Genomic DNA, 8,729 nt, shown 5'->3' with positions numbered 1-8,729 from the left:
AACAAAAAACAAAAAACATTGAAAAGAGATCATCTCCCTTGCTCTACCTGATCTACTCTTTGTGATGCTATAATCATGTTTTTTACACTTAACTAGCGAGCTACTAGCTTCTGGCCTCTGATTCCAGATCAACCCTTGTCTCTCTACCCAAACACCCATGCATGAACACCCTATCCCATGTCTCTTTGGTCCACCCCACTTACCAGAAGAAGGGCATTTCATCTCCAAACCATCTACTAGGATCGTACCTTTTTCTCCAATCACTTTTCTCCTTCATCTAGTCGATCATTAGTGTTTACTAGGTAACTACTATCTGCCAGTGACTGTGCTGGGTGCTGAAGGATAGGATGGCCTTCTCTGTGTGGAGCTTATAGTGCAGGACACAGGCATTAATCAAAGAATCATACAGTATCTTGTTATTGATTATGATAAATACTAGGAAGGGAAAGCTCACCAAACCCTTGAATGTGTTAGTAGGGGGACCTGATCTGGTCTGGGATGCTTCCCTGGAAAGGTGACATTTGAGTTAAGTTGTAAAGGATGAACAAGAGTTAGCCAGGGGAAGGGAAAGGAAGGAAGGGAGGGAGGAAAGGAGGAAGGAAGGGCATTCTAGGTTGAGGGAACAGCATGGGCAAGGACTCTGAGGCAGAATGAAGTGTGTCTCCTCCTAGAAGTCAAAGGAAGCAGGGCGGTGGGAGCTCCTGGTGCAAGAGGGAGAGTCATGCTGCCCGGGGCTGGGGAGGTAGGCATGGGCCAGACCAGTAGAACATTGGACCCACGTTATGGGTTTTAGTTTTTACCAAAGGGCAATAAGGAACAGTTTTTTAAAAATGTAAGAATGGCTTGGGGGCTACAGAGTGGAGAACAGATTGGAGATGATAAGAGTGAATGAAGGGGCCTGTGAGGATTTGGGTGGTAAATGAAAATGTCTTGGTCTACTGAGTGCTGGCTGCAGAACGGAGCAGAGAACAGATTCAAGACATATTTAGGAAGTGAATAGACAGCCCTTGGTAATAAGCAGGATATGGGTTGGGGGTGTGTGTGTGAGGCAGATCATGTGTCTAAGATGACTCCAAGGTTTGTGTCCAGTGCAACCAGGTAGATGGTGTTGGGGGAACACTTGTTCCCCACTCCTCATGTTTCCAAGTGGAGGGACGCCTATTAGAATAACACTCCTGGGCTCTGTCCCAGTCGCTGGGCTAGTATGACTCAGCACCTTCTGGTTTTTCTAGTCACCTCTGCTTGCCACAGACGGGTATGATCCAGTTTATTCTCCAAGCCATGCAGTGAGCTTAGTGGGGCCGGCTCTGCCCTGGTGGTAGAAGCCTGAAGTCTGGGAGGCACATTTGGTTTAGGGTGGCAAAACCAGTTCGACCAGCCCCAAGCAGTAGTTCTGACCTAGAAATGGAGCCACTCCACTCCAAAGCCCCAACAATTAGAGGTGTATTTACTGAGGTAGGGAACACTGAAGGAGGAGTAGGTTTGGAGGGAGAGATCATAAATTCAACTTTGAATCCCTTTCCTAACCACCTTTGGCTAAAATGTTCCACTGAATCTGTACACTTACCATGTGCCTCTTTTATTATTATCATCATTATCATCATCATCATCATCGTCATCATCATCTTGAGATATTAACTATATCAAAAAAGAGTTTCTAAAATTTTACTTTGCTGTGGTAGATCAGCCAGGACTTAAAATCTGAGCTAAGTCTGCTCAGAGAAGCCTTCACCTCATCCTGGAGGATAACTAACAACTACTGTGACTAAGCACTTAACTCATGTCCTATAGTGTGCTAAGGCGATCTCATTTAATCTTCACGGTACCCTCTGGGACAAGCACTTTTATTTATTCTCACCCTGCAGATGGAGAAACGGAGGCCCAGCAAGATTAAATGGCCAGAGTCAAGCCCATCTGGCTAATGAGAGAAGAACCTGAGATTCCCAAGCCCTTGTTCTTAAACACTTCTGAACTAGAGGATGTACTGGAAGACTTTTAACCACCATGTGAAAAGTAAGGGGCACAACTGTTTTTATGCTCTCAGCTGAGGGATTCCTAGGACCTATTAGCGGCTGCTTTACTCTCCCCATCCCCGCTGGTTCTGTGGGCCTTTGAGCTCAGAGCTCTCTTTTCCTCTTTCCAGGCATTTTGCAGACATCCCTTCCTTCCTCTAACTGCAGAGACAACCTGTCTGGTAAAGCTTTGCAAATCCAGCCAGAATCATCTGGAAGAGTTTAGCAGGCAGGCAGGAAGGCCAACCTGCAATTGAGTTAGCAGGGATTTTGCCTGAGGCCCTCACATCAACTGTGCAACATAATCACTGCCCCATGCAAAAACCAGACAGCTCTGGGGCTGGTAATGAACTCACCTCGCTGTTGTCACTGGCTTGTCCTCATTTGCATCAGGAAGTAAGGCTGCTATGAAATTCGATCTCATATAGTTCTGCATCAGAAGGTGGGAGGGCACACAGACCCCTCCCCACCCTGCAAGCTGTCTCAAACCCCCTGTACCGGGCCCAAGCCAGGCGCGTTGTGCTAAGCAGCACGCCCCTGTGGTCTGAACACCTGGAGGCAGTACTGTACCTTGTGCCTTTCAGGGTGTCTGATTTTCCAGGCCCCTGTGTAACTGGGGGCATCTGGGTGGTTCAGTCGGTTAAGCGACTGACTTTGACTCAGGTCATGATCTCATGGTTCCTGAGTTTGAGCCCCACATCAGGTTCTCTGCTGTCAGCACAGAGCCTGCTTCAGAGCCTCTGTCCCCCTCCTCTGCCCCTCCTCTGCCCCTCCCCCCGTTTGCGCATGCTCACTCGCTCTCTCTCCAAAAAATAAATAAACTTAAAAAGAAAAGAACTATAATAACTGTGCCAACCCCTTGGAGCCTTCGCGAGAATAAATGACTTACTGTACGTTCAGGCTGTTGGCACACAGTGAGTGTTATAAAATGGGTGGCTGTCCTCGTCACCATCATACTCGTCATCAGTACTTGGTTTCCCACCTTTGCTTTTTTTAAAACATCAAAACCAAGTACCATATGTAATGTTATTTATTTGCTACTTCATTTAAATGAACCTTAAATAAACTTGCTTTTGAAACAAGCATTCCTCCTAAGCATCAGTGTCCTTGAAACCACAGGTTTGATGGTTTCAGTTTTATTTTTAAAGGCACATTACAACAAATGTGTGCCAGTTGAGGTAAATATGCTCACCCCGTGGCCCTCAGTTACCTCGCGTGTGGCCAGTGGTCTTCTGCCCTTGCGTTGAGGAGCAGTGCTGTATGCAGCTGGTGGCTAGCTCTGTTTTCTGATCTGCAGAACAGGTGGGATGTGACGCTGATACTGCTTTGCCAGCCTGTTGTTGTGACCACACTGTAGAGTGCGGTTCACTAGCTAGGTTGATAATCCATCCCTCCTCTTGGAATTTGTTGGGCTACCATCCAGGGTATGTATGTTTTTCACCTGTGTATCCTCTTCGTAGGCTAGAACAGCTCCTCCCACCCCCAAAGCTATTTTCATCCTCTATCTCCATTCTTATCCCTCCTTATCTTGCCTTCCACTGAGGGGGGTGGGTCTGGCTGCTATGCGGCACCCCCAGCCTGCCGCCCCCCCACCCGATAGTATGGAGTCTGCCCCAGGGTTCAAGAAGCAGAACTGCCAGGAATTTTCTCTCCGTTGCTTGCTGGCCCTCCTCTTGCTTGCTTCAAGGCCACCTAACTCACAGGTCTGTAAACACCTTTTCTCTGGACCTTTCCACCAGAGGCAGCTGTTCGAATTCTGTCTTTTCCTTCTGCATGATGACTCATTAGGCATTTCTTCTGACCTGGGCCTCTTCCCCTCTGTCCACATGGGCTCACCAGGTAAATCTCCATGAGAGGTCTCAGGGTGCTGTTAGCTCCATGTCAAGAAGGCTGAGGCCCATGGGTGCTCTTCTGTGGGCAGAGGAGAGGGTGGGAGTAAATTCCAGGCTGATGCCTGGGATACTTTGCATTTCTCTGAACTGCCCTGCCCAACCAATACCCAGGGCTTCATAAGTGTCCATTTAGAAAGTCTCACCCTACTTGTATGGTGAGGTCCCTGTGACTGGCTGGTCCCCTTCAGACACAGGAAAAGTAGTGGAAGTTGGGGACTACCTTTAGAAAACTAATGACAGTATGATTCCTTTTATTTTATGATAGCTAGAGGGGAAAATGCATATAAAACATTTCCAGAGCTTTTTTCTGAAGAGTGGAAGGGAAGAGCAGTTTTCAGTTTTAGAGTTTTATTCTTAGGCTATCTAGATCATGGAGTCCAAAGAATGTACAAAACAGCCCTTTAGGTGTGAGTTGTATATTCTAAACCAGTCAAAGGCAGTGAGGTTGGGGGTCAGAAGTGGCTCTTTCACTCCAGCACGGTAGTCTGTGGGCCCTCCTCAGCCGTTGGTGCTTTGAGCTAGGCTGAGGGAGGCTGGGGAATCCCTTCCAACTGGCCCTCTCTCCTTTCAGCACTCCTTCCCCAAACCCTGCTCCTGACTTTCTTACCCACTGCTCCCACTCCCAGGCTCTGCCTGCATCCTCAGCCTCTAAGACGGGGCAGGCGTTTGGCCCCCTTGGGCTCTGCCTGCCTGGGCTGGGACCAGGGCAGAGGCTGGCAGGAGAAACAGGCCGTGAGTCTATAAGACGAACTGAGCTCACTTGTGGCCAAGCTGGCCTTCTTGCTGTATCCTCTATGTAGTGATGTGCTTCTGGAATCTCTGCTCTTTCTCCCCCGAGAGTTGGCCTAGCTTTGGTTTGTCAGGTCCCAGGACAAGGCAAGAGGGTGGGTGAGAGTTTGTCATGATCTGAATGTTTACATCCTCTCCCGCCCCCCAAATTCACATGTTGAATTCCTTTTTTTAAAAAATTTTTAATGTTTAGTTTTGAGAGAGAGAGAGAGCACGAGCAAGTGCAGAGGAAGGGCAGAAAGTGAGGCAGACACATAATCCAAAGCAGGCTCCAGTCTCAGAACTGTCAGCACAGAGCCTGATGCGGGGCTTGAACCCACAAACCACAATATCGTGACCTGAGCCAAAATCGGACGTTTAACTGACTGAGCCACCCAGGTGCCCCCCCCCGCCCCCTTTTTAAATTCACATGTTGAAATCCTAATCCCCAAAGGGTATGTATTGGTAGTGGAGCTTTGGCTGGTAATTAAATCCTGAGGGTGGAGACTTCATGAATGGGAATAGCGCTCTTACAGGAGAGATCCCCCACCCCTTCTACCTTGTATGGATAACCAGACCAGGCTAGCACCCTGTCCTTGGACCTCCAGCCTCTGGAATGTGTGCAATGATTTTCTACTGTTTCTAAGCCAGCTGGTCTGTGGTATTTTGTTATAGCGGCTTGAATGGACTAAGGATTAGAGGGACATAAAACCCATTCTGCCCCGCACACATATTTAATTATTTGACGAAAACACAAAATTCTATTTTTTTCTGTGGCATCTATTTCATTGCATTGGCAATTATTATCTCTTAATAAGTGGGTTCATAAATAGTGGGTCCAGCCTATGGAATTCTGGGGAAAAGAGCTTCCAGAGCAGTGGTATGGTGTACTTCCCACAGAATTGAACAAGTTGAAGATGTCTGTGAGCATCAGCCCTCATTACGACAGCCGCATCTGGTGGGATGGTTGGTAGGGACATTCGTAACAGAGATGATAACAATACAATTATAGCTCTTGGGGCACCTGGGTGGTTCAGTAGTTGGGCGTCCAACTTTGGCGCAGGTCATGATCTCACGGTTCGTGGGTTTGAGCCCTGCGTCAGGCTTTGTGCTGACAGCCAGCTCGGAGCCTGGAGCCTGTTTCAGATTCTGTGTTTCCCTCTCTCTGATCCTCCCCTGCTCATGCTGTCTCTCTCTCTCTCTCCCTCTCTCTCTCTCAGAAATTAAAAAAAAATTAAAAATAAATAAAATTATAGCTCTTATAATCAAACTACAGCCGAAGTGCTGGGCCCCGTGTGGGATAGTGAGGACCCATGCATAAGCAAGATGTGATCTCTGTCCTCAAGATTTTGACTCAGAAGTTTGGAATGACTCTTCATCTCCACTCTTTTCTCTCCACCAGCCCAAACTGACAGCCATCAGCCTTCTGTCAGGTAGATACTGGTATGACTGAGAGTCAGGCACCCTCACCTTTTATTCCTTCATGATGTTCTGTTCTCAGATTTTGTACATGTGGTGTGTGTCTGCACGTCTTTTAACATTTTCATCCACACCAGTTTTCTTTTTTTTTTTTTTGGCTTCTTAGCTAAACTCCCAAAGATGAGAAGGAAGTGTGTTTATACATGGAAATCATATCGTGTGAGGATCTGCTCAGCTGAACACCTGGCTCAGATTTTGATAATGATGATGTTGATGTTGACAAAAGCCTGATAATTCAATAACTACGTGATGTGTCCTAATTTTAAAAGAAAGCGTGGCTAGGGCCTGACTAAAACTGCAGACAATTCAGTAGAGGGTTCTTTTAAGAAAATGGCAGAAGCAAAGAAATCACACCCGCCAGGTGAGGGAACCACACTCCTCAGGCAGTTTGTCCACCTTTGGCACTGTCCAGGTTGCCCCTGAATGGCACCAAGTCCCTGTGGACCTCAGCCCATCTGCTTCTGTCTGCCATGGCCCAGGACCCATCCGTCCCTAAATGCTGCCCTTCCTGCCTCCTGGGAAGGCTTGGGCCTCCTCTGTGAGTCATGCTTGCAGCAGGGGTGACCCATGCAGCTGTTCAGTGTATCTCAGTGCAACCTTCATTATTAGCCTTGGTGTTCATCCAGTAGTTTTAGGACCAAACTGCAAGATACGATCGTATGCCTAATCCAAAGCTGTCCTGCAAAACCATAGTGCAGTGGAAGATGAGAGTTACTTCCAAAGCTAAAAGTAAAGCCAGACAAATACAATCCTGAGATATTCTGTTGGTCAAGCAGTATGCTTTGATATCAGCCTGTAAGAGGCCACAGGGACACCCCGAAAGCGCCCAGTGGAGGTTTCCTTAATTCCTTGTGTCTAGGGCTGATATTCAGCTGGTGTGTGGGGTGCACAAGTCTTTCCCACTGGCTTCCATGTGCCCTCTCATCTCTGGAGGCTCCCAGGAAAGAAACTAGAATAGCTCCCTCTTGGACAGAATGGGCGGCAGCCACACTGTATATTTAGAGATGGAAGTCTCTAGATTCATTTTTCATCACAAAACTTTCATAGCTCTGCAACTACCGCTTAGGTTTGCCTGGTCACATCCCTGTCTCTGGCCTGACACTCTAGTGCGAGGAAAAGTGTTCTGCCAGCCCCCTGCGTTTCTGTGTACCTGAAAGGTGTGCCCTCTTTGGCCAGGGAGTTGGCTAGGACTGGCCAGTGCAATATCTGGTACTTTCTCTGCAGGTGTTGCAAATGTAAGGCAAGGACCTTGAAAACCAAATTCTAGAAGGTATCAAGAGACAAGCATAGGAAAAAAAAAAAGAGAGAGAGAGAGGAGAGAGAAAAGGCAAGTGACCAAGACAGATGCATAAATACAAATTGGCGAGAAGATGCGGTTTCCCAGAGGAGATGGTCATTCCACTGATTTTCACCCCAAGCTGAAGGCCCTCTATTCAACTGGGAGGACATCTTGGGTGTGTTCAGTAACCTGGGTATCTTCTTTGCTCTTCGCTGGGTTTCGGCTTGAGAAACAGAGAAGGGGAAGGGTGGTTGGTGCATAGGGCATGTGTGAGAGAGAAAGATGTAGATGTGGAAGGAAGGATTTCTCTAACTAACATCTGAGATTTGCCACCCACTGGAAAAACATTAGTGAAGCACTACCCTAGGCCACCTAATGTGGGGTCCTATGCATCCGTGGGACAATTTCCATCTGACAGCTTCTTACCTACACATGCATTTCATATTCGGAGCCAAGGAAGGGGAGAAAGTGGATGGACCTGGTGGGCCTGCAGGTGATCTGGATCAACAATCAGAAAGAGCTTGAGTCTGGTGCTGGCTCAGACATCAACAGTCTAATCTGTCTTTCATCTGCTTCCTCTTGGATCCCCTGGACATGCTGGAAATAATGTCTGACTGTTTTAGGGTGATTTGCTGGCTGAAGCAGCTGAGAAAATGGAAGTTTGGAGAGCAAGAACCAGGCCACAGCAATCTGTTGGCCACAATGAACCACACTGTAGACTGCCCTCAATGCAGTTCAAGTCATCGTTTCTTGCTAACTCTTCCCTGTGGATTACCTGCTGACTGGCCTACAACTTCACCAAACTGGTAGGAACAGATATTCTACTGTGATGAGAGCCTCACAGAGTAGTGTTTGAACTGAGAGGATTACAGAGTATCGGGGCCAGAACTCCTTCATTTACAGATAAGGAAACTGAGCCTCAGGGAGGAAAATATTAGAGTTATTGGCTCACATTTCTGTTTCCACAATAAGATTATGAGGTTCTCTGGGGTCAAGACTATGTTTTTGAAGCCTCAAAGCCTAGCAGAAGGCTTGGTCATTAAAACGTGCTCAGTAAATGTTTGTGAAAAGGAGAAAGGGAGGGAATAAGGGAGGAGGGAAAGAGGACCAGGTAGCAGGGGCAGAGCTGGGCCTCCACGCAGTCCTCTCCCTGAGGCATGCTGGCCACTGGGAGAGCCTCTCATCCCCTCTCAGCACTGCCCACTCGAATTGGTGCCCTCAGCAGGTCAGGCTGGCTCTCTATTGCCCACAGAGCATCTCTGATACCAGACCCCATGGCATCTGCTGTTCCACAGCAGG

Source organism: Crocuta crocuta, unplaced genomic scaffold, assembly GCF_008692635.1.
Source record: "Crocuta crocuta isolate KB4526 unplaced genomic scaffold, BGI_CrCroc_1.0 scaffold45, whole genome shotgun sequence".
Classification (NCBI taxonomy): domain Eukaryota; kingdom Metazoa; phylum Chordata; class Mammalia; order Carnivora; family Hyaenidae; genus Crocuta; species Crocuta crocuta.
This window is presented reverse-complemented; position numbering follows the sequence as displayed.